The sequence below is a fragment of the Triturus cristatus genome, chromosome 7 (genome assembly GCF_964204655.1).
Source record: "Triturus cristatus chromosome 7, aTriCri1.1, whole genome shotgun sequence".
NCBI lineage: Eukaryota > Metazoa > Chordata > Amphibia > Caudata > Salamandridae > Triturus > Triturus cristatus.
This window is the reverse complement of record NC_140590.1, coordinates 484,962,561-484,987,650: the sequence shown is the minus strand read 5'-3', so window position 1 is coordinate 484,987,650 and position 25,090 is coordinate 484,962,561. Positions and strand designations below refer to the sequence as shown.

The 25,090-nt window shown below is 50.2% G+C and overlaps 1 protein-coding gene and 1 long non-coding RNA gene across 2 annotated transcripts in view; one reads left to right on the top strand and one right to left on the bottom strand.

Annotated features, from left to right (window-relative positions):
- Nucleotides 1-25,090, bottom strand: part of STX8 (syntaxin 8) — a 975,973-nt gene that overhangs the window by 785,014 nt on the left and 165,869 nt on the right. The gene's annotated exons all lie outside the window — the stretch shown is intronic.
- LOC146809960 (uncharacterized) overlaps nt 402-25,090 on the top strand; it is a 112,418-nt gene continuing 87,729 nt past the window's right edge. The window contains exon 1 of the long non-coding RNA XR_014966524.1: nt 402-517. This is a non-coding gene — a long non-coding RNA (uncharacterized LOC146809960). The remainder of the gene's footprint in view (nt 518-25,090) is intronic.

Here is a 25,090-nt window from a genome sequence, read left to right as displayed (position 1 = left end):
CTTCTCGGTCCAGTTGACGTAGTTCAATCTTTACAATCGGTAAAGAATTCCACACGTTGTAGGCGAGGTAAGCAAACAAACGGCCTCCCCATCTTGATGGAAGGATGTTAGGCAGGCCCGGTTCTAGAGGGTGGGCCGGGTGGGCCAGGCCCACCCATACATGAACCTTGGCCTTGGCAGTTACATCAGCAAGGCCAACAGAAAATGGCCACTGCAATTTAAAAACGTTATTTTCCTTCTTTCATGCGGGATTGGGCCTGGGCTCGCTCCCCCAATCACGCATCTGCATCTCCTATTAGAAAGGTGGGCTGTGTCCCCGCCCACTCGTGCAGGTACAATATGGGCATGGTGAAGGTGACAAATCCTTCCGTTGGCCCTGGATTTGCGTACCGTCCTGCTGCGTGGATATTTCATTCTTTTCAGCGCTGGTGAAGAGGAGTTTGTTTATGCGGGTTCATTTTCCTGACCACTTGAGCTGCTTATCAGGTCGGGATGTGACAGAGTTTGTAAAGAGGAGGTAAGAGAATGTGTGGCTATTGTTGCGTTTTTTTCATCCGTGATCAAGACGCATACTTTGTGTGCTGTGTATATTTTATTTAAAATCGTTTGTTTAAATCGTTAATATCATTATCATGACTTGTTCTGCCAAGGAGGCATCACAACTATTAAAATGTCCAGATATCTCTGGGGATTAATGATGCTGCTGGAGAGCAATCTTTTGTCTGTTTGTAGTTTTTAAATGCAGATAAACTGTAGTTAACGTGGATAGCTCAGTGGGTTACTGCCTTTGTCACAGAGATCCTTTGATTAATTGCAGTTCAGAAGTTACAATCCTAACATAGGACAGTGACCTATGGACTGTCATCAAAGACCTGCATTCAAACCAGAATGGTATAATTAGATTTTTTTTTTATTGCTAGTTAGTTCGTATTTTCCCAGTCTTTCATAATTCTAATGTTGCAATAAAGAGTTTGTTTGGGCAGATGTACATTCTAATCAGTAAAGCCAACCCCCAACCACTGGGGTATGCTTTAAATCCTGTGTTTGTGCTTCTCCAGACCTAACCCTCTGAAAACATATTGCCCAGCAGTATGGATGACATGTGATTCCTAAACCTGGTAATCCTCATTAGTTTATGTGACATTCCTTTTAGGCTGATTTACATACTTGTATGATTCATTGTCTCTGCATAATGTGTGCGTGATGTAAAGTACTGTGACACCCTACACTGCGAATAAAATGCATACGAGAGAGGGGCTACGGAGAGATGATGGGTAATGTTGGAGGGTGGCAATGAGGGAATCCGAGGGGGACATCATGGGGGGAGCGGCTATGGAGCGCTGAGGGGCCCTGGTGGAAGGTGGCAATAAGGGAATCTGAGGAGGAGGTCATGGGGGAAGGGCTTTGGAGTGATGAGGGGCACTGGTGGAGGGTGGTAGGGAGGGAGTCTGAGGAGGAGGTCATGAGGGAGGGGCTATGGAGCGATGAGGGGCACTGGTGGAGGGTGGCAGTGAGGAAATGCGAGGAAGAGGTCATGTGGGGGAAGGGCTTTGGAGCGATGAGGTGCCCTGGTGGAGTGTGGTAGGGAGGGAATATGAGGGGAAGGTCATGGGGGAGGAGCTACGGAGAGATGAGGGGCACTGGTGGAGGGTGGTAGGGAGGGAGTCTGAGGAGGAGGTCATGGGGGAGGGGCAATGGAGCGATGAGGGGCACTGGTGGAGGGTAGTAGGGAGAGAGTCTGAGGATGAGGTCATGGGGGAGGGGCAATGGAGCGATGAGGGGCACTGGTGGAGGGGAGTAGGGAGGGAGTCTGTGGAGGAGGTCATGAGGGGAAGAGGCTACGGAGAGATGAAGAGCAGTGTTGGAGGATGGCAATGAGGGAATCCGAGGAGGAGGTCATGAGGAAGAGGTGCTTTGGAGCGATTAGGGGCACTGCTGTCAAGGCTTTCGTTTAGTAATAGGGACTTCCTTAATCTTGAACGCTTTATAATATGCTTAGCATTCAAATACTTGTGTTGAAGCCTGGCCTGCTGGAATTCGAGGGTTTGCAGTTAGGTCTAAACCTTGGTCTTACTTTCAAGTAACTCTCCACATGCTCTGTGTACACACAGAAGCAATCCGTTGTATCATGCTGCCTGTTTGCAAGTACATATGATGTAATCAGGGCTTGTAGGCTACCTCCAGAAGCCACAAATTGGGCCCGCAGTGGCCCACCCGAATGCGCCCTTGGCCCACCCAAATAAAAATTCCTGGAGCCGGGCCGGATGTTAGGTAATGTCAAACGGTGAGCAGAGGGCGGTCAAGTGGCCTGCCAGGGATGTAAGTTGTGGCCAGAGGTTGTAGCAGCAGGGCTCTGTGCATAATGCACAGTGCCTTAAACTGCACCTGATGCTCCACCGGAAGCCAGTGAAGTACGATCAGTGCGTTTTTAGCAGACTGCTGCCTCAGGATGTTCAAGATGAGGCGGGTTGCCACATTTTGAACTTGCAACATTTTTAACACATATTGAGGAGCTGCAAAACACAGAGTTTTTCCGTAGTCTAGGCAGTGGCGTAACGAAAGTTGAGGGGGCCCCCCTGCAAAGTACATGGAGGGGGCCCACCTTCGGACTCACTCAGGAGCTTTCAGGCCAGGGTACAGTGCTGCTGGGGCCCCCTGGAGCTCGGCGCTCCCCCCAACTGTTGTTGGTAAAAGTTGCACTTAATATATTTTTTCCATTCATTTAGTCGTTCATTCATTCATATTTGTTTCTGAACACCTGGAGCAAAGGCTCGCTGTCAAACTAAAAAAGTCATAGGAAATAGATGTGAGCCAATGTATAGTGGTGAGTGGGGCAGCTCTCCTCTTTTGTTTAAGAGACAAAAGAACATTGTCAATGTCTTAGCAAAAGGCTCTCTACTCGCCAACTCGCAAGTCCAAGCATCACTGACTTCAAGAGTCCCACGCTGAATTATCACCCCGCCATGGCTTATTTACAAGGAGCACCACTTTACCTAAAACGCGATAGTCCTTGTGCCCCTGAAATTCCTCACCTGTCGAAAGGAGAGCATCAATAGGCTATGAATTCTTGAATGACCCCTCCTTGGTCAAGTAATAAGTGCTGAAATATCAGAGGAGGAGGCAGCTCTATTCAAATGTAAAGCTGGTATGGTTACCGGGCCTTTGAGAACCAGAATGGAGTCATCACTTCACTAAATAAATATCCAGATCACCCAAAACATTTTTTTATTTACAACTAATTCCTAATGAAAGCATCTGGTAACAGACTCCTTTCACCAAATATATACTAGTACATCCAGGTGTTTAGATGAATTGCAAAGTAATTGATGTTGAATGAGGATGAAATCCAAAGCAATCTAAGTTCAATAGATACTAGAAGTTTAAAACGCTGAAAAACGCTAGAGTGTCCTATCCTTTACCTGGAGTTCTGAAAGTATCTGGGTTTTCATTCGGACCATACCTGGGCCAGTCTAAACAAGTAATGTGCCTGAACAGATGAGTGACGTGTAACTTTGCAGTTTACACTACATTTTTGAAGAGCATACCCTAATATTTTTCTGATCATAAAACGCTAGAATGTTGACCATCCTGAGGAGAAGGCAACACTACAACTAGTAATTGGCTAAATGCTTCAAGGCACAGGCCCATTGTCCAATCCAGTTAGGCGATGTAGAGATCTTTTTAGAGCGGAGATGACTGAAGCTTGTGCAAAGAGAAAACTCCTCCCTGGCACAAAGCCTTAGTGCTGCACATGCAGGAAAGCAGAAAGGGGAGTGGAGCAGACCCCTGTAACCCTCAGCTCTGCAGAGACAATAGTGCCATTAGGAGAGAGAGGTCTGCAATCAACGAGACACTACTCTGGCAACATAACTATTCTGAGGTCATTACTACACGAAGCCTCAATAAAATCACTGTGCTTAACCTTCTTGGAATACTTCTTGTGGTAGAGGATGCCACTCCAATGGCTCATGGTTGCTGTATAAATGCCAGTAACAGCTTAGCATGACATGGCCTGATGCCACTATACTAGGACAAACACGGAACAAGCAATAGGTAAAAAAGCCCATTCCACAGGGGAAATCGCTGCACAACCACTGGGCAAAAATTATAACAGTACTGTAACTGGGGCGAAATAGTGAACAGGGCACTAAAGATGGGCAACTTATGATAGTCAATCCATGCATCGATTTGGTGGTTAAATGATTTTACTGTGGGATTTAAATAATCAATATTTTTCATGACATCAGTTGCTAAAATGCATTCAAACCTTACTGTAACTCTGCTATTGTAACCTGCAGGGGTGGCACAGCTAAAAGTCATACTGAAATCGTAATACAATTCATTTATTTAGAAATCTGTTTATTGAGTTTTAAATTTTGCAGCAAAAAATCATACAATGTAGTTCAGAATGGCAAAGAGTATAATTACAACTAATGCACAGTAAGGACTCAGAGCACATCACATATAAGCAGAATACTTTACACCAATTGAGGGGCATTCAGTATGGACTAAAGTTGTAACCCGTGAGTCTGTAAGGACAACTACCATCACGCGTGATGTTGCAGTCACTGTGTTAGCTGAGAGTAGCAAGTCACCGTCTTATTCGCCAAAGACGTATGCTGCCCAGTGTACCCCCTGATCAATAATCAAACAGCTTTGTGAACCCGCACTGCAACTGGGGAACTGTCCTTCTTGCCACAGAACAACGAAAACAACATCTAACAGCAGCTCTCCTGTTTTAATTCTAGGCGCCCTTCTCCCTCACACCCCCCTCCCGTCGATTCCCTCCTCCGGCCCCCACCCCAGGAATGTCATGTGTATTAACATCCGGGCTGCGACACGCAGAGACGCCAGAATCCAAGCAAATCAGCCCCAGCGCTGCGGCACCCCGTCAGATCGGACCATCTCCCTGCAGCTAACGCGGTTCCTGCAGCTCACCCTCGACCCCAGCCAGAGTCACCCCATCAGATTGTAGCAGGACCTGCAGCATCTCTCCCCATTGGGATGCGATCGGTGTCATCCGGAGGCCCAGTGTTTCCTCCCTCCGAAGTGCCACCTCCTCCGCCTTGGCCCAGACTAGAAAAGAGCAGCGCCACGCCCGCACGTGTGGCGCAGCGTCTGCTTTCCAGCGTTTAGTGATGAGTCGCTTTGCCACTATGATCCCCAGATCTATAAAACGAGATGCTACCTTGACCGGGGGCGACCTATGAAAGAGGTGCAACAGGTAAGTAGGCCACTCGGGGGGGATCTCCCGTCCCGTACACCGACGGAGCATCCCGTGTATCGCCTGCCAGTATGTACTCAGTTCCGGGCAGCCCCACAGCATGTGAAGCAGATCAGCATCAACTTCCGCACAACGGGGGCAGCTGGCATCCACACGGTGGAAATACCTATTAATGGTGGCAGGCGTTAGGTAGGCCCTATGCAAGACGAAGAACTGTATTTGGCGGAATCTCATATTTCTAGGTACCCTCCTCGGCCCTTGTAACACCCTGTCCCATTCTTTGTCCGCCATGGGGCGGGCGAGGTCTCCCTCCCATTTCTCGCGTAGTGCACCCAGACTTGGCACAGCATGTGTGCGTAATGCCGCGGCAAACCACTTGATCAGGTGCCCCCCTCGGCCCAAGACATGGAGATATTGCATCACCAAGTGTTGTTCCGGCTCCTCCCGTAGGTCTCCCCAGTGCCCTGTGAGCGTCTCCACCAGGGCCCGATGGCGGAGGAACTGGCCCTGCGCCAGCCCCGTCTCCTCCGCAAGGGTCGCGAACGACAACAATTCTCCCTCACGGTAGAGATCTTCTAACGTGTGGATATCCACCGCATGCCAGTCCCTCAGTTCCGCGGCCCCAAGTGTGTCCCGGCCACAAGGGGAACCCTCCAGGGGCATAGCTGGGGCATAAGGGATCCTGACACTGGTGAGCCGGAGGCTTCTGCGGTAGCATGTGCACGCCACCGCTAACAGCACTGGTGCCGGCCGTGAAGCACCCGTCGTCGGGTGAAAGATCCGCAGAAGCTCCGCCACTGCCATCGGAGGACTCTCCGCCGTTGCAGTATCCTCCCGACATCTGTCCGCCAGCCACCGGGCCACCCATTGCAACTGCGCCGCCAAATAGTAGTGTTCAAGACAGGGCATTGCGAGCCCGCCCTGGCCAACGGGAAGGCATAGCTTGGGCAACGCAACCCTGTGGCGTGCCGCTCCCCAGACAAAATCCCGGAGGGAGCGCATGAGGCCTGCGAAGAAAGACGCCGGTAAGTACAGCGGCAGATTGGCAAAGTAGTACAACAACCGAGGCAGCACTACCATCTTGACCAGCGCTATTCGGCCAGTGACAGACAGGGCTAGCGTACTCCAGAACGCCATCTGAGCCCGAAGCGCCATCACGGTTCGTCCCAGGTTGCCCTCCACCAGGTCCTCTGGCCGGCGATAGATCTGGACTCCCAAGTAACGAAAGGTGTCCGGTTGCCACTGCACTCGTACCCCACCAAGCTGGTAAGCGGGATCCTGAGTGTCGTCTCGAAATGCATAGAGGCAGGATTTGGCCGCATTCACCCGGAGTCCCGAGAGCTGTTCAAAAGTGGACAAGACACGCTCCAAGTCCACAGGGATAGAAGACACATCTCTAACAAAAACTAGGAGGTCATCCGCATAAAGGGATACCTGGTGCACCGCATCTCCCAGCGGAATGCCGTCTGCCAGGTCTCTACGAAGCGTCGCCGCCAACGGCTCCATTGCGAGCGCAAACAGGAGGGGCGACAACGGGCAGCCCTGCCTGGTGCCGCGTCCGACCTTGATGGGTTCCGAAACATACGGGCCAGTACGCACTCTCACCGTCGGGCCCTTATACAGGAGAGCCGCCAGCTGGAGAAAGCCAAGCCCCATCCCGAATCGCGACAGTGTAGTCACCAGGTACCCCCATTCCAGGCTATCAAAGGCCTTCTCCAGGTCTAAAATCAGACATCCTGCCCGGGGCCAGAGGCGGGTGCTCTCCGCCATGACTCGAAAGAACCGCCTCAAATTGAGAGAGGTGCTGCGCTTAGGCACGAAGCCGTTTTGGTCACCGTGTACCAGCGCAGGCACCACCGGCGCCAGCCTCTCCGCCAGTATCTTCGCCAGGATTTTATAGTCTGTATTGAGCAGGGCGAGCGGGCGGTAATACCCCAGCTGGGTGGCATCGCGGCCCGGCTTAAGTAGGGAAATCAGATAGGCCTCCTTCATCGACTCCGGTAGCGTGCCGTTCTCCAGAGCTGTTAAGTAGAGGCTGTGGAGCTTTGGTATCAGGGACTCCCGGTAGGCCTTATAGTATTCCGCCGGAAGCCCATCCGGCCCCGGCGCCCTACCCGTCGCCAGCGAGGAGACAGCATCTCCTATCTCTTCCACTGTGGGGGGGCCCTCCAGAAGGTCATGGTGCTCCTCCGGCACCACGGGCAGTACTACACTGCCCAAAAATTCCTCCAAGTCACACTCTCTTCTCCTTCCAGTTGACCGGTACAGAGAGGTATAGTACGCCGTGAATGCTTGGTGAATTTCCCATTGGGTATGGACAAGCGTACCATCAGGGCCCGGCAATGGCGCCTATAGGGGCTCGTGTGGTCTCCTGCCGAATCAGCCAGGCCAGGAGCCGCCCGGCCCTATCCGACGTAGCGTGCACCCTAGCCGAGTGAGCCGCATAATTAAGGCAGCGCAGCCGGTCTAGAAGTTTGGCATGGCGTGCCCTGAGCTCCAATAAGCCACTTGAGCCTGCACCGCCACCCTCCCCGGGTAATTCACACGCGAGGAGGCGGGATTCCAGGTCGGCGAGAGTTCGCGCCAACTGCCTACGAATATTCCACGTCGCACCCAAGCAGTGCCCCCTAATATACACCTTATGGGCGTCCCAGGTCGGAACCGGAGGTCTATCCGGTCGCCACCGAAGTCCCAGGATGAGGGGGTTATGGTCCGAGTGCGTCCGGCCCATATACTCCGCCCGAACCACCCACGGAAGCACCGATTGGGTACCCACCACCCTGTCCAACCGAACATGGAGGCCGTGAACCGCTGAATAGAATGAGTAGACGCGGTCGCCGGGGTGCATGCTCCGCCACAGGTCAATCAGGGTCCACTGCGATAGCCAGGCGGCCGGGGCCCTAGCGTTCGACCCCACCTGTGTGCTCCGCAGGGGTGGGAAGGACCGGTCTAAGTGCACATCTAGGACGGAATTAAAATCTCCTCCCAAGAGCCAGGGAAGGCCAGCCTACGGCGCCAGCGCCGTCGACAGACCGGCCAGATAAGAGGGCTGTTCTACATTTGCCGCATAAAGGGACCCCAGCAGTACCTGTTGCCCATCAATCTACCCGTGTACCAGGGTATACCTCCCCGCCGGGTCCACCAGCACCTCCAAACAAACAAATGGGGTACCCGCCCTCACCCATATCAGCGTGCCTCTAGCGTGCGCCGAGCATGTGGTGCCATACACCTGTCCCCTCCAGCGCATGCGCAGTCTGTCCAGTTCCCTTGGTGTCATGTGCGTTTCCTGCAGGAGAGCTATGGCCACTGCATGTCGCTGCATGTATGCATAGACCGAGTACCTGCGCGCCGGCGTGTGCATACCTCGGACATTCCACGTGAATACATTGGTAACAGCCATGCGTAGATCCAAAGTGGAGATCTGCGACAGGGGCCAGGGACACCGCCCCAGAGCGGGAGGCAGAGGGCCGTCACTAGACTACATAGGGAGCTGCATTGATAACCAATCAGAACAACATCATGTAAACGTACAATCAAACACAAAACCAGACCAAACAGGCCAAAGTAACCATCAGGGCAAACCCCTCTACGGGTGTTCGTCCAAACCATGAGGCAACGCTCACAATATTAAACTGAGCCTAATTGTGGCTGATGGGGCGGGCGAGTGGTGGTCGCTGTGTGTGTGTGTTCCCCTGTAAAGGTGCCTGTGTATATGCGGTGCAAGGGACTCCCCTGCGCAGGGCGCAGTGTGAGCCGGAGGAGCGCGCGGCCCCCACAACATATGCCCGCAGTCGGGAACGTCTAGCACAGCAGGCGCGCACACCACTACAGAGAAACACGAGCCCGGCCGCCTCTTCCTCATCTCATCCTCCCCGCCAACCCCTCCAAAAACCCCGACAACAGGCCTCCCCCCCCCGTCCACTCCCCATCACCCCGTCCACCCCACAGGCCCGAGCCAAGCGGCATCAGCCCACACGAGTCAGGGCCCAGCGCTGGGGAGTGCCTTTGGCGATGACCCCAACCTCCCCACCACCCATGCCCTACATGACATGGTCCGATGTCTGTGGGGTGACCAGCGGCAGCAGCTGGTCATCCGATATTACAGTGGACGGGGAAGGGGAGCCGCTGGCCACCAGTCCACCCTGCTCCCGGGTAGCTTCCCCACTCCTGCTGTCCGGGGACCCAAGAGTGGCCACCGCTTCCAGCGCCTCTTGCCGTTCCATTCTGCTCCTCTCTGGGCTGGGGGCCACTCCCAGGGTACGTCCCTCCTCTCGCCGGTGTCCTCTCCCCCTGCGTTGCCGAGACCTCCTGCTACGCCGCCGAGCCGATTCCACATCCGGCGGCCGCCGGCCATCGCTGCGCCCAGTGTCCTCCAACCAGTCCCAGACCTCAGATGGTGTATCGAAGAAGCGAGTGCCGTCGGCGGTGACCACCCACAGACGGGAAGGAAACAAAAGGGCGTATGATATCTCCAACTCACGCAGGCGACGCTTGACCGCCAGATAGTTGCTGCGGCGCTTCTGCACCAGGGCAGTATAGTCCGGGAAGAATTGTACCTGTCCATTGCCAACGGCGACGTTACCAATCCGCCGGGTCTCCCGGAGCACCACATCCCTGTCCCGGTAGTTAAGGAGCTTAAACAGGAAGGGCCGAGGTCGAGACCCGGGGCCGGGCCTCCGCGCTGGTACCCTGTGGGCCCGCTCCACTACAAAGTGCGGCGAAAGCTTCTCGGGCCGATCAGGCCGCGCAGCCATTCCTCCACGTAGTGCTCCGGCTGCCACCCCTCCTCCCCCTCCGGCAGGCCCACCACGCGCACATTGCTGCGCCGTGAACGTCCTTCGGCATCGTCCACGCGATCCTCCAGGGCATGGACGCGGTCAATTAGGTCCTGGAGGGTGGCAGTGTGAGTGGCCACGACCGGCCGCACGTCTTGCAGAGTCTGCCCCTGGAGCGTCACCTTGTCCGCCAGTTTGCGATGATCCGCGTGGAGCAACGTGAAGTCAACGGTGACTTTGTCAATGCGGGCCTCCAAGGAAGATCTCGTTTGCTCGAGCGTGAGTCCAGCTTAGCCGCCAGTAGCTCAGTTTGTGGAGCCGGGCCAGAGTCCCCAGGCGCCGCAACCCGGCCCGGGCCGGCCGCCGGTGGCTGGCCATCCCTCTGGGCATTGCGCAGCCGACCCATGACTAATTGTTGCGCAGTGGGCATCCGCCCGCAGTCCACGCGACCAGCGACCAAGTCCTGTCCAGCCCAAGCCGGCCTTCCCTCCGCAGCACCGTGAATCCACTCGCTGCACTCCCACGCAGACTCTCACGTGTGGGCCTCCACGTCGGTAGTCGAGCGCCTGGGCACCGCCAGTCAGCCCCCAGCAATGACCCTGCGCGAGGCGTCGCACTCCCTGAACACGCAGCGTGGGCAGCAGTGGAAGAACCGCTATCTGCGGGCCCCGGGCGGCGTCTCACTCCCCGGCCCTCCTGTTACCTTCACAATAGTCCTCCTCAGGCAGCCGGGTGTCGCAACGGGGGCCACCTCCCCCTCCACAGCAATGTGATCACGCCTCGGTGGGCTCCGGACCGCAGGGTGGCTCCCGCTGGGGTGTCAGGCCTACTCCGCTCTCTCCGCAGCCGGCCAGATCGTCCGCCGCTCAGAGCTGCCCGCCGTCCACACCGTCGGCGCTGGACACCTGTTCCTCCGCGTGGCTCCTCAAGGCGAGGCGTCGTAGTCCCAGGACACACAGCGGGGGCAGCAGTGGAAGACCCGCTATCTGCGGGCCCCGGGCGGCGTCTCGCTCCCCGGCCTTCCCGTTACCTTCGCCATAGTTCTCCACGGGCAGCCGGGTGTCGCAGCGGGGAGCACCTCCCCCTCCACAGCAATGCGATCGCGCCTCGGTGGGCTCCGGGCCGCAGGATGGCTCCCGCTGGGGCGTCAAGCCTACCCCGCTCTCGCCGCAGCCGGCCAGGTCGTCCGCCGTCCAGGGCTTCCCGCCGTGCACACCGTCAGCGCTGGACACCTGCTCCTCTGCGTGGTTCTTCAATGCCGGCTCATCGCAGCATGTGCATCGCACTGGCACCCCTACGGATCCTCTGTGCTACCTCCGGATCCCGATCTCCGGCGCCGTAACTGTCGCGGCCCAGAGGGCCTTCGCCAAGCCGCGGTGTCCAGTCGGGCTCGCTGCCGGGCGCCGAGCTCCAGCCTCACTCTGGGACTGCCGGCCGTAGCTTGCAGGCATCCCCCGCTGTCCGCACAATGCCCACGCGTGCCGACTGTCACGCCGATGTGTTGGGGGGGTGAACGAGCCGCCCCCGCCGCAGCCCACAGCACCCAGGAGGGGTCCCCCTGCAGGAGAATCCCCAGGATAAGGGCACCAATAAGACGGAGCTCTACAGGGCTGCGACCATCTTAGTCGCGCGCCAAGCCACGCCCCCCCATCGTAATATAATTCATGGAATACATTGAAGGTTATTCTCATCTCGATTGGTAAATTCATACATACCATGACTTATTAATAGAACTAGTAAATATAAAACGTATCACTAATGAATTACTCTCCAGTGGAAAATTGTGTATTTAAACTGTTCAATGGAATGAGAAATAGCCATATTTTTTCCTGTAAGAGATCAAATAGTACAAAATGGCTGCGATGAGAAGATCATCAGCATCATTTTGCTGGTAACACGTGAGCTATGTTCACAATGAAGTTAATTGCTCTTTAAAAGGACATAGCATGAGAGATCCTCAAGAGTACATCTCTAAAAGTTCCATCAAGTGTGAGATATCATTAAGGGAACAAAACTATCCTGGTTCTCTATAGAATCATCTCCCTACCAACCCTAAATATTTGAAAATATTTTGAAAAACTATTAGTAAAAAGATCAAAGAAATATCTTAGGGGCCTCATATGACTAGTATCCTAATGCCAATATAGACCCGGAACTTTGAGTCAGGAGATAATACCGCATTTAATATTACCACACAATGTAATACTGAATGTGATATAGAGATAAATCCATGAGATCAAACATGATGTAACATGTTCACATAAAATGGGAGAGACTTCAGAACTGCATTCAGACATCGACGTTGTAACAGCGATTTCCACGTTATTACTCATTCCAGATAGGAACCTTTAAAAGTCATTTAAAGGTAAAGTAATACCACTCATATCGCTAATCCAGAATGGAATATTATCACACCTTTTTAATGGGCCACTTACACTGAGGGCCTATGTGCCTTCCCATAGCAATCTCTTCAATAAAGTTCCTTACTGTTTGTATTTAGGTCTGATGTAATTTTGGAAATGATCATATTTTGATTGAAGAAATTACTACTACAGTTTCTTGTCAATGTTTAGACTGTTTGTACTGTCATATATCTGAACTGAAAGGGAGTTATTCAGTCTGCACTTTGCTCTTTTCTCCATATGTGCCTATATTGTTTGTATTCTTGGTAGATGTGCCCTCTGGCAGCACATAAAGCCTACACATTATGAGCGGTGAGTGTGTCTCATGCCATGTGACAGCAAATAGGCTTAGTTTTATTGGTTAGATGTACTACTTGAATTATAATTTTACCTGAGACTATTGGTAATTGTGTGTGCAACTTAGAGTTGCCTTTGCATTAAAGTTTTTTTTTTTTTTTTTAATCACTCACTGGACAAAGATTTATTGATTCTCGTACTCGCCCACAGCACCTCTATGAATATGCTTTGGGCTGCCCAGCCTCGTCACCATTAGAGTTAAACACTAAAAAGGGGCACTTGGTCCCCAGTTTGAGAGTCCATACTATGGAGGCCCCAGGACACCACAGAGGAAATATCTGATTGCAAGGGGGCTTCTAAACTAGATACCTGGCTATAAACATAGCGTGGCGATTATTAAAACCAGGCAAACATCTGTCTGAGTGAAAGACCCAGCAAGCAAGACCAACTTTCATAATTTAGACTGGCGGGTCTCTTCTAGGAATTTCTAAAATCCATCCTTGTGTGAGGCTGGTTTGATGGATGGCTCATGAGATATTACAGGACTTCAAGATCTGCCGCAGAACACAGCAGCATTATTACTCAGCAGCATCTGACGCAATGTAATGATGCTGAACAATTACATGCCATCAGAAACAGGATTGGACAGTACAAACGCAACTGGCACATAAATACACCACAGGTGAAACATTACTTCAAAAATATGTCCATAGTAAATAATATGCAAGGAGAAAAAAACACCAGAAAGTAAGATGTCTCATGTGCATGCTGCGGTTCTCCCGAACTGCTGCTTAAATACTCTAAAGTGATGCTAATACATTCAGGGTGATGTTCAGTCATGCCATCTGTGGGGGTTCATTCTGCCTGCTGTGCTGCTCATTTTTAGCTTTGTGTATCAGTTGTGCTGCTCCACGCTAGCAGTTCGGCTGCCCAATCCTGACAGATGTGGGGCTCTGTTAAACTATTAGCGCCGGGCAGTTCTGCCAATTGAGCGAGTCACTTAAGTATGGCTGGTCCTGCACCCTGATGCAATTGCGTATCATAATTACACGGTGCAGAGCTGCACAATGCCCTGACAGAGGGGCCTCCCGCTCCGGATTTAATCCGGAGCTCTCAGGCCTGAGTTCTGTGATGAGGGGCCCCCTGCAGCTCGGGGCCCCCCGCACTGCGAGGGCCTGTGTTATGCCCCTGAGTCTAGGTGTGAGATTATCAGGGTCTGAATGATCAGCCAACAAGATGGAAAGGGGAGAAGGTCTAACACCTTCCTGAGCATTCTAAGAATGCCGTAACACCTTGTTGCAAGCTTTTTAGGTCTCTGCCTGGCGTAAGCAGCGCATGCGCTGCACTCGTCTTATGAGGCTTCTTGGAATCGATACGATTCCAGAAGCCTCATCTCAGCTCCGCCTTAAGTTTTGATTCATGCGCGTCGTTTTGCGTCACGAATTATGCCAAAGGCAGTGCAATGATTGCACTGAAGGCATGTCAATAGGCGCTTGTTGCCACCCTGTCTCCTTTAAGCCACACCCACCGGGATTTGATCTTTTACTTGCGGCGGGAGACAGTGTCTCCAAATTAGCCGCTATGCACTTTTTTGTGATCATTCCCCTTTGGCAAAGGCAGTGCATGTTTATAATTGCATCGCGCTTTCACTTTAATTGAAAGCGCGATGCAATTATAAACACGCGGCTGCCTTTGCCAAAGCCGAGAGCTTTTTATGTATTTTTTCTCTTCTGTTGCACATTTGTGGGAAAATCTCACGTTGAAAGGTATGCTTTATACGGCCGCTCCATCGCATGTGCCTTTACCTCCTTACCACAGTACACAAGATAAACTTTTCCTAGCCTTGTCCTTTTCCTAAAGTAATTATCGCGATCGGAAAATATGCTGAAATCAACAAAACGTGGGCAGAAACAGGAAAGCAGGCGCAGCTCTGTTCAAATTCACTTATCTGAGAGGATACGGCAAAAGAGCTGTAAAAGCAATCTGCGAATGTTAATGTATAAGAAGCTGTGTAATGCACGGGTGCACATACATCAAACTGGAGGGGTTCACTGGTCAGTCCAGAACTCTTCGAATCAAGTGCTTTGCTGTCCCACGGGGGTCCCCCGTGAAGCCCTCTGCAAGGTTTAACTTGCAGAAGCAGCTGACCCAAAGACAACAGCCTGTGAGAGGGCACATCCGGATATTAGTCCGAGGAAGAACGCATCTGCAGTTTCATTTCCGCTTCCTGCTAGCACCTTTCAGACCAGTGTCAATCGGGGGCCATCATTTTGAGCACGGAAGCAGTGGATTTATTCAAAGTTACCAGCAGATTATTCTACAACATTGTGCGTTCCTGGCCTTTGACACAACGTTTTCTGGGAGTTGTAGTACGGGCTGCAGAAAGTTCCAAATCACAGTAGTGTGTAGCAGAACGCTTTAGTTTCCCTATTTACTTCGCCTTCCCGGTTTTTGATTTTCCATTCTGGTGCTTGTAATCCTGATGTTAAAATTGGACACCTCGTTTCCGAGGCAAAATTGGACACACAGAACTGCATGTCCAAAAGGCGAGGGTTACCCTACTCTGGACTCTTGGGTTTCTCTACTACTCACCATCTACTACACTCTCTCCTACTCACTCTCTACTACACTCTCTACTACTCACTCTCTACTACTCTCTATACTACTCTACTACTCTCTCTCTACTAATCTCTCTACTCACTCTCTACTACTCACTCTCTACTACTCACGACTACTCACTCTCTGCTACTCTCTTCTCCTCTCTCTCTACTGCTCTCTTCTCCTCTCTACTACTCACTCTCTACTACTCTCTACTACTCACTCTCTACTCCTCTCTACTCTCTACTTCTGACTCTACTACTCACTACTACTCACTCTCTACTACTCACTCTCTTCTACTCACTCTCTACTCTTTACCTCTCTCTACCTCGCTATCTACTACTCTCTACCTCGCCCTCTCTACCTCACTACCTCTCTACCTCTCACTACCTCTCTACGCGCACACATATGCACATATATATAATATGTATATATATGCATATATATGCATATGCATTTATATATATGTATGTGTATATATAAACATACATACATATATAAACATATATATACACATCTGCATATCTATTTAAATACAAATATAAATGCATGCTTACATATATGCATACATATGCATGTTATGTACATGAAAGTTTGAAAAACACTAATAAAAGCAAAGCTAAAAAGTCACCTAATTACAAACAGAATTGCTTTAACTTAAACGAGGGCGAGACCTATTGCATTTTCAATGCTTGTTAGCTTGGCAGTCCATCGTAATGTTTTTTTATCAAGCCAGATGTCCAAGCTCTTGATCAGGCTTTTTGGGCTGAGAAAGCCCCCCGAGACATTCAGGCCAAAATGTCAGTTCCTGATGTTGATGCCTAACAACATGATCTCCGTCTTGTCCCTGTTAATTTTAAGGCAACAGTTTGCCCTCCAACATGCCATTTCCTTTAGGCAGGGGGCCAGTTGGTGTTGATTCGAGCCAAGTTCTGGGGAAATTAAATGACTAATTGGGTGCCGTCTGCATAGGAGACTTCTGACAGCCCAAAGGATCATACAATTTCAGCTAAGGGGTGCATATATATGTTGAAGAGGGTAGGGCAGAAGGCTGAGCCATGGGGCATCCCACAGCTCAACAGGAGGCTGTCCAAGTAACAAGACTGGTCCAGCACTTGAAAGGTCCTAATCTCAAGGAAAGATGTGAGGCATTTCAGTGCCCTGTCTTCAATACCTACAACTGATACTCTCTGAATAAGTACAGCGTGATCAACAGTGTCAAAGTCTGCACTGAGGTCTAAGTGGATGAGTGATGCGGAACCTCCTTGATCCAGGAGCCGTCTTCACTTCCTCCACCACAGCTCACAGAGCTGTATTGGTACTGTGTGGTGGTCTGCACCTCATTTGGGTGGGGTAGAGGTCTTTGATTCCAGGAAGACAGAAAGTTTCTCATTTACATGCTTTTCCAAGAGTCTTGATACTCCTGACAGCAAAGAGATTGGCCTAGAATTCCCCAGAAATAGAGGGTTCTGGCTGTTTCTTTTTTTTTTTCATAACGGCATTACCACTGCATGCTTTCCTTGCGGAGGGACCAGACCACTGGTTAAGGACATGTTCAGCATGTCCACCAGGACATGGAATATACTTTCAGACCCTTGTCCAAGAATATAGAGGGAGTCCGGGTCCAAACGAGAATCTGACTTCCTCTTGCTGAATAGGGCTGGGAGGAGGCTCAGTGTAATGTTGGGTAAAGCAGAGAGGCCTTGTTCAGGGCGCTCTAGGGGATTCCTCTCAGGGAGAGGATCTAACAAATTTGGCTTGTCGGGGAAAGAATAGACATTCATTATCTTTTTTTGAAAAACATGCGCCAGTTTTTTTTCTGTGTTCCACTGAGGCTCCTGGTAGAGAGCTGTTTAGTTTAGGCTCAGCAATAGATTTTAGGATCTGGAAGATTCCCTTAGGCGAGTTAGAGGAATTATCCATCCTTGCAATGCAGTAGGAGGCTTGGGATATTCTGATTTAAGAGTGGCAATTTCTGATAGCTTTTCTGTACTCTGATTTGCTTGACTCGTGATAGGACTTTCTCCATTTCATCACTAGGTGCTTGCATTCTTTTTTTAAGGACAGTAAATGGGAATTGTACCAAGATTTGTTGACTTGCTGGGTAGATTTGTGCCATGTCACCGGTATGACCTGATCTAAAGAGTTATTGATCCACTTGTTAAACCAGGAGGAGGCAAAAGTGATGAGGTCAGATGGTTCAGGTTTTTTTGTGCTCAAAGTGGCTGAGCAATCCTTAAGGTTTAGGTTCGGCTGGCATCGATCCTTCCCCCCTGGAAGGGGGATTATGGGGAATAGGGGAACACAAGGCGATGGGTAGTGAAAAATTATCTGGCCAAGTTAATGGCAAAGGGCATTGCACTTGTAGATATTGAATATTACTAAATACTAAATCATTGGTATGACCCTTCTCATGGGTGGGGCCCTCGACTAATTGTGTGAACTGTAGGAAGGTAAGATCTTGGAGAAGGTTCTTCAAAGCACCATTGTTGGCATCATCAACATGTATATTAAAATCCCTCAACAAGGGTGAAGTTGGGTTTATTCACATCCAGACTTGCGACCAAGTCAGGGAATACCTAAAAAAAAGTGAGCATAAAGAGCGAGAGGCCTATAAACTAAGATTCCTGAGAGGGCGAAGATAGAGGTGAGCGAAATAGAGAAGAGAAGACTCTCACAGTTAAGGAGGCTTAAAAGCAGGGCCGGTTTAGCGCTGGTGGTGCCCATTGCAACAATGTTTGTTGAAGCCCCCAGTGACCACCTCCACCACTGATTGCCCCACTACCACCCTTTAACAGTGCCCCTAAAGTCTCCATAACCACTCTCTCTCTGATGCGTTGAATTAGTTTTATAGCGCCGCCGCCACTCATACCAGTGTGGGATGTCAGAGCACTTTACATCATACACACTACACAGAGACAATCAATCATAGGTGTGTAAATTAGTATATAGGAAATGTTACATAAGACAGAGTATTACAAGGTGTAGGAGTCACATGACGTCCATACTGGTAGACAGTATAGTTTAATAGTGCTTGTTCTGGAGATGCACAAACTCAGAATGTAAAACTTAAAACCATGATTGGGGGTTCTCCTAAATAATTAGAATTGATATCTATCCAAATGAACCCTTTTTAGGTCTCGCCTAGTGATGCAGCGCCATGCGCTGCTCATCTAGGCGAGACCTATTATTGACTACTTGCTTGCTAAGGGGGACAGGACATGTGCACGCGGACGGCAAGTCCTGGACAGGAGATGTGCACGCGTATGGTGCGAGCAGGAGTAGTAATAACGCTGCAAGCCGTAGGCGTGCACATCGACTGTCTGTGCTGAAGCTTAACAGACAGGAGATGTGCACGCGTACGGCTCGTGGCTTAATCACAACTCCTGCTCGCACCATACGCGTGCACATGTCCTGTCCAGGCTCGGCGCTCTTTTTCTGCTGCATGTATATCAGCCGGCCGGTGGACACGTACAGCATGCCTCCCGCTCAACTCCACTCACTGGCTCTTGTGGGGACTCTGCGCTGCTCCCCGGCTGGTCTCCTCGATGGCAGGGGGGACTCTCCTCTTCACCCGGTCACTGGTGCAGCACAAACGGGGCTCCGTCATGCTCACAGGAGCCCCACCTGAAATCCTGATGCGGCATTCACGAAGGCGGGGTGGGTTCCCGCCGGACTTCCCTCTGCAGGGTGGGCTCCTACACGCGGGCTGCAACACACAGGGTTCCCTCAACTCACGGGAGCCCCGGACACTTCCAGCCGCACGCTCTATGCCCCGCCCATGTCCCAGGCAAGGTTGCCAGCACGCACGCTCAGCTCAGGATGTCCTCAGTACATAAGAACTTTCTCTGTGCGTCTTTTGAGCTTCTGTGTCCCGCTCTCGGTTTGTCTCCTGGGGATGTCATGGGGAGAAGGGGCATTAGCTTATGTGCTCCTTGTTAGGTCTCACCTAGCGATGCAGCGCAGCTGCTCGCTTGGCGACTAACCCCCACGGACTCCTTGACCTCGGGGGGTCCTCACGGGCAACGGTGAACTACTTAGCTACTGGAAGCAGAGCCCTCTCCCTCTGGGTTTCCGTGGAGGCCAGGACCTTGCAGGACCCTGCTTGCTATGGCAACTCTCTGGCCGCGGTGAGGCTTCACCAAAGACGGGGTCCCACAACGGGGGTTTCAACAGTGCAGCTGGCATTTTCTCCTTACGGACAGCGCTCCTTGCCAGCCTGGGGCCACTTAGGCAGAGCCCCGCTGGAAATCGCGGTGGAAAATGCGTCCTTGGCAGCCTCCTGGGGCGTTCAGCCACGCTACCTTTCGCCCACAGTGTGAAAAGCTTTATTTCTGCTGTGATGTCACCGACCTCACTCGGCTTTGTGTGCATACATAGCTAGCCTAGCTACTGCCTAACTGCTCCTGTGACTGCGCTTGTTTTAAATGGCTTTGCTACCGACATTGCTTCTGTCCTTTAACACAAATGCAGCGTTTCCTATGAACAGAGGGTGCGCCCATCGCTGCTTCTGCTATCCCCCCACACACAAATAACAGCGAGTGATAACACCAAGTGTCTCCATGTGTGTAGCCAGACATCTCCAAACAAAGCCTAAAAAATGGGCAAAAAGGAATGCTTGTGCCTGTTTATTGCGGTTTCCCTTCTTCTGCCTTTGGAAACCGGTAACGTTTCCGTAAAGTGTACAGGTTTCAAGTTTAGATCACATGCTGCCGTGTAAACAAACTCCGTGCCTGAAACATCAGGCAACAGTAACAGGGTTACAAGCTCGTTTCCCCATGCCTCTGTCTGTTTCTTTGTGTCAACAGTTGTCCAGAAGCGAGTTTTTGCTGTGCAACATGCACTGTAAGTACATTTCATTACAATCAGGTTCTTGTGTGTTAATGTTAAGAGGGTGGGGGTTGGTTTTGAGTGGGACCCTCGTGTTGCTGTTTGGATTATGGCTCAAGGATACAAACATGGGTCTCACTGTTAACAAGAGCCCTCCTTTTTGCGTGATGTTGAATTGCCTGTGCCAGGAAATCTTGCCATTATCGTGACAAGCGCACGCACCGCTGCTGTCATCAGTAAGTGTGTATCAGTTGTGAGTCAGCACTCGAAGATCGCAAGTTGGCAGGCATCATTAGCACATGCAGTCACTATTATCTCTATTATAGTTGCTGGAATGTTAACTATCTTTTTTTGCCGGGAAAAGCCATAACATCTGGTTGTACACGTGCATTTCGCGATGGTAATAAATACACAACAACATGTTCCAGAATGCCCAGGTAAACAGTCCTGGTGAAACAAATCCACACCTGACGTGACCACTTGAGATCTGTGATCAGGCATTGCCTGCATTTTTCACTGTTATTCAGGAAGTGCTCCACTTTGTCACTGTGTTTATTAATACATTCATCTGAACGTTGAAATGGGTAGAAGCACACTTTCAGCGTGCCCCCTCCCCACACATACACTCACAGAAAATGACTTCACTGAATGGGAGATTTTATTGTAAGTAGAATAGAGAATAGTTGCCCCTAGGGCTTGGTAGTCACGCCAGAAATGTAGTTTTTTGGGCATGCACCCAGATAAAAATAAACAAATCCGGCTCAAACTGTAATGTTGTTGGCAGCTTTTTAAAGTGTGTTTGCGTATTGTGTCCTCGGCGAAGTGCTGATCTATCTCTGTTGGTGGTATGGTATCTCCTGTTTACATCCTGGAGGACGCCCCAATCGGTGATAGTCTTCCCGTTGCGTGCTGTTAAGCACTATTTTCTTGAATGCCTTTCTCCTACTGCAGGCATGACATACTTTCCTGCAACTTGCAGCGCGGTAGGCACTCTTTCACTTTCCAAGCAGCCCGGGACAATGGCAGCCGAGGTGTCTCATTAACAAGAGTTTGAGCTATTGGCATTGTAAATGACAATGTCTTTTATTTGTGTTAATTATCAAAATAGATAAAAAATAGGCATTGTCATTTACAATGCCAATAGCTTAAAGACTCGCAAATGCAAGACCTATTGCATTGCAAATGCTTGTTTCAACATAAGGATAATGGAAGACTGGGGGGAAAAATCATAACGCTTTAATCTTGCAGTTTGCATGCAGCTCTGTGATGACAGTTAAAATCTCGCTTTTCTATGTTAGGATTATAACGTATAAACTGCAAGTGACAAAAGGATCTCTCAGACAAAAGCGGTAACCCACTGACCTATTTACATTATATGCACTTTGCGATCTGCATAGTACATGTTCTTTGCAGCAGGCATATTAACCCTCTGTGCTAACTTACCATGAGTCAAAACTACTACTATACAAAACCTCCAATCTCTCTCTAGGAAGAGGAAGAACATTAATCACCAGAGTTATCTTGACATTTATATTGCTGATTGAAAATATCTGGAGGCCAGGAACGTGGCAGCAGCTGCTTTTAAAACCATAAAATACTGGCGAACACGACGCCCCACACAAAGTCAGTGCCCGGTGTGGTTGCATCACCCTAGTTCCGGCACTGCGAAGAAGTACTCCTGATTGAGTCTCTATAGATAATGGCCACGCCACTACCTCCCTTATGATTTCAATCTACCCTGCCCAAAAGGTAGCCAGGGGGTAAGCATTGAACTACATAAGGTAGGTAGCGCTCATGGAGCCAGGTTTCAGTTAACAATAGCACATCTGGCAAAATATCAAAGATAAGAGAGAATATACTCAGTTTATAGGCTGCCAAAGAGTTACAGTTGACCAAAAACATATCCCATTCTACTTTCTCAGTATCTGAGCTAGTCTGACTGGACCAGAGATGGGGAATAAATGCACAGGTTTTGCAAGACAGTGCGGACAGATTTAGATCAATTGAATGAAGGCAGGAGTCTTTAGGTTTAAACTGTAGCGCTTGCAATTGGCTGGAAGTGTAGGTTACCTTATTTTGGTTGCGAAGAGCAGGGTGTCTGGCACCTGGTCCTGATTAGGCTTGGACGGGGCAGACGGACTTGCCTTTGGCACACGTCTGCTGCGGCCTTCATCCGCAAAGGAACCCAGCTGCGGAAAGAAGACTAGGAGCTCCATGGTTTGGTTAAGATGGAAGGGTGACACGACCTTAGGGAGGAACTTAGGATTGGTTCCAAGAACAATGCTGTCATGTGGACATGAACGAAGCGATCTTGTAGAGTGAGCATTTGCAGTTCACCAATGCATCTGAGTGAGGTGGTGGTCATTCGAAAGACCACCTTCCACAAGAGAAACTGCAGGGGGCATGACTGCAGAGGTTCAAAGTGTAGTGCCCTGAGCCTTGTGAGGTCAATTTTGAGAATTCACACATAAGCAGGAGGTACTCTAGGAAATATAGCCCTCTTGAGAAGCTCAATAATGGCCTAAACGAAAGAAATTCTACGAAGGGATGGATGTTGCCTATTCTGCATGTAGACTGCACTAGCAGCCAAGTGTAAGTGAATGAAGGTTTAGGGAAGGTCTGTTTTTTGTAGATGCAAGAGGTAGCCAATAATGTCCTGAAGAGTAAGCTTTAGAGGACCCAGGTCCTTGGTTATACAGTGGTGAACAAACCTTATCCATTTTGCAGTGGAACTGGCCACTGTTGCAGCTGTAGAACTTACCAAAGATGGGCAAACCAGCTATTGCTGTTCCACCACTGCAGAGAGAGGTGAGACCTGGATCGTCCGAATTACCTTGCACCTGGGAGCTTTGAACCACACAATACTGTTGTAGGGGGCACATATGAAGCCTTGGTTGGAAACAATGGCAATACCGGAGCCTATCATCCCTAGCAGGTGCTTCGCAGTTTTCAACTGATGAGTGGGCTGAAAAAGAAGTAGCAGCTGCTTCAAGGCCACCACTCTCTTCTGGTTGGGGTAAGGTTTCCAAGTGACTGAGTCCAAGTCAGAACCTAAAAAGGGTTGGATCTGCAGAAGTTGACAGTGGAACTGGGTGGAGTCGATGGTGAACCCCAGGCTGAGGAGCAGAGACACAGTAATCTATGCGTGTGCTGAAAACTGCAGCCTGCTATCGCTCTTGGGCAGTTGATTGTTGAGGTAAGGAAAGACTTGATTGCCCCCCCGCCTCCTCACAAATATGCAGCCACCACTACCATGCACTTTGTGAGCTCCCTTAGAGCTGTGGTGACTCTAAAAGAAAATACTTTGAATTGATAGTGTGTTCATTTACCACAAAGCGAAGGTTTCATTAGTGAGCAGAGTGGATGGGTATGTGAAAATAGGCATTGTTAAAATCGAGCACCGTCATGCAACTGCCGCTGCTGAAGGAGGGGAATGACATCCTGCAGGGTTGTCATACAAATATGTTCTGACAGGATGTAGTGGTTAAGTGGCCTGGGGTCGAGGATAGGCCTGAGGGAGCAGTCACTTGTGGGTATGAGAAAGTAGAGAGAGCTGCGGGAGCACTCTCTCTAGGGCACCATTCCGTGGGAAGGTAGGTACTTCTGCCTGATGGAGGGAGAGGTGGTCCTGGTGGTAGGATGCTGGGAGGGGTTGTGGGCAATTGCCCTGTTGGACCACCCCTCAAACCTACTGATCGGTCATGATTTCTTCCTAACGAAAGTGGAAATCTCTTATCGCCCCCAAATGACACATGATCAGGGGAGGTGGGGAAAGTCACTGTTTGTTGAAGCCACTTTTGCACTTATCCCTGTTTTTACCCTGAAGGAGCCTTTGTTATACACCCTCCCAGCTTGCAACCTGTCCCCAATAAAAAGTTGTTTTCCGTCAAACAGTAGGTTCAGGAGATGCATCTGGACTTCGGGCTTGAACTTGGAGACACTGAGCCACGCCTGGTGCCTGACAATGTTACTGGTATTGAAGGCAATACTGTTTTAAATATATTCTTGACCCTCGCCCACTATATCCTCCCCTTACATTCCTCTGAGATTTTTAAGTAGTTCTTGCATCTCCTCCCAAGGGCTTTATTATACCTTGAGAAGAGGAATTGCCAATACACAAATGCATTGCTGCCACAACTGCTAGCTTCTTACCCAGCTACATCTATATTTTTGCTTTCCTTGTCAGATGGAGGAGCAATGCTAGTGGACTGTGCAGAGGCGAGCTTGCCGGTGGTGTGGTCAGCTTAAGAGTCATGGGGAACCTAGCACTTAATGAACAAAGTGTCAGTAGGGAAGGTTTTAAACTTTCTTTCAACCCCTGGGGTCACTACCTTCGTCATGACAACCTCTTTGAAGTTCTCCGGAGAACTTCACAGTGCACTCCGCTTTTGAGAGCGTCTCTAGGAGGAAGTTGTCCTCCTCTTTGGTGATGTGCAATCAAACTTAGATTTGATTTGATTTAACTGGTAAATTTATATAGCACACGAATGCCCGGGGGCATCTTGGAGCTAGAGTTGGTAGGACAAAGTGATACTGTTATAAATACCGGCTGCCTAATTAGTAAAGAGCCATGTTTTTAGTGCCCTTCTAAAAGACATAAGCGAAGTGCTGCTCTTTATAGCGATAGGAAGAAGGTTCCAGGTTAACTGTCCCTAGGAGGAAACTTCTTCCCCCCACCGAAGCCGCTTGAACTTCGGTGCTTGTAACAGTTTTGAATGGGCTGATCTTAAACTTCTGGTCGGGATGTACCAGTTCAGATTAGTCCTCAAAAACTGAGGCCCTATGCCATGTAGAGCTTTAAAGGCCAGACACTGTGATTTGAATGTAATCCTTTTGTCCACAGGCAGTCAGTGGAAGGCTCTCAATCTGTGGGAGACTGGCTCATACCTAGGGATATCCAGTACTAATCTGGCTGCTGCATTCTGCAGTCACTGCAGTTTTAGTAAGTACTGGGATTAGATCCC